Source organism: Chinchilla lanigera, unplaced genomic scaffold (assembly GCF_000276665.1).
Source record: "Chinchilla lanigera isolate Chin_1 unplaced genomic scaffold, ChiLan1.0 scaffold00049, whole genome shotgun sequence".
NCBI classification, from domain to species: Eukaryota; Metazoa; Chordata; class Mammalia; order Rodentia; family Chinchillidae; genus Chinchilla; species Chinchilla lanigera.
The window spans coordinates 12811402-12812673 of record NW_004955450.1 but is presented as its reverse complement, the minus strand read 5'-3'; positions in this window follow the sequence as shown (position 1 = coordinate 12812673).

The following is a 1272-nucleotide window of genomic DNA, read 5'->3' as shown; positions in this document are numbered from 1 at the left end:
AAAAAAAAAAAAAAAAAAAAAAAAGTACATAGTAAACTTAACATTGACCACGGGCATAGGTGGAAAAATGCAGGCTTCCGAAGAAGGCTGTAATCGCCCCGGCCTGTATTCCCGTGGGGTGTTCCCTCTCGTGCGTGGCCCTCACCAGGCCCAGGGGGGAAAGCTTCCCTCTGCAGCTGTCCACCTGTTACCACCTCCTACAGGTAGGGGCTCGTTCACAGCCCCCTGCAGGAAGTTGCCTGGTCCTCTCTGATTTCCTCACCGCCTCCCCCTTGTGGTGCGCGGGGTAAACACACGTGTTCTTTAATCTTCGGTTTCTCTGTGCATCAATGGGACTCTTTCACATTATTACTCCTGATATAGAAGAAGAAAAGTTTGATCAACAGAAAGAAGGCACCCTCACTCTAGATTCCACAGTAGATAAAGTTGGCTTTGTTTTTTATAAGGAACTTAGTGGTTTTTTTTTTTTTTAAAAGTCCAAGTAGCTGAGTGTTGTAGTGCACACCTGTAATCCCAGCACTCAGGAGACTGAGGCAGGAGGGTTGCTGGCAGTTCGAGGTCAGATTGGGCTATGTAGTGAGTTCAAGGCCAGTGTGAACTACATACTGTGACCCTGTCTCAAAAAAAAAAAAGAGTTTAAATAGTTACTGAAAGGGATTAGTAATGAGAATATGCCATGGGATCTGGCTGGATAAAGCTAAATATACACGTGTGTGTGTGTGCATGCACGCATGTGCACACACAGACAACTTTTTTTTTGTCTTTTAAGACAGGGTCTCAATATGCAGTGCAAGCTGGATTTGTGCTCACTTTGTAGCCCAGCCTGGTCTCAAACTGGCAATGATCCTCCTGCCTCAGCCTTCCAAGTGCTGGGATTACAGGCATGCGCCACCACACCCAGCCACAGAACATTAATAGTCAACTTCCAGGAGGAAGTGGGGAGGATTACCTGTAGAAACTATTCCAAGGATTAGCCCTGGGAATTACGATGGGCAACTGGAAACTGAGATTGTGAAAGAGAAGATAAAACATTTGAGGAAGACTCTCCAATTTTAAAGCATATAAAAATCAGTTTGAAGAGGAAAATCTGTCCAAAATTTGGATCACAAGGCTTCAGCCTCCTCTGGAGCGGCAGGTGTGGAATTGAGTACAGGATTTAGTGTTTTTTTGTTGTTGTTGTTGTTGTTCACAAGGCTTCAGCCTCCTCTGGAGCGGCAGGTGTGGAATTGAGTACAGGATTTAGTGTTTTTTTGTTGTGTTTTTTTTTTTTTT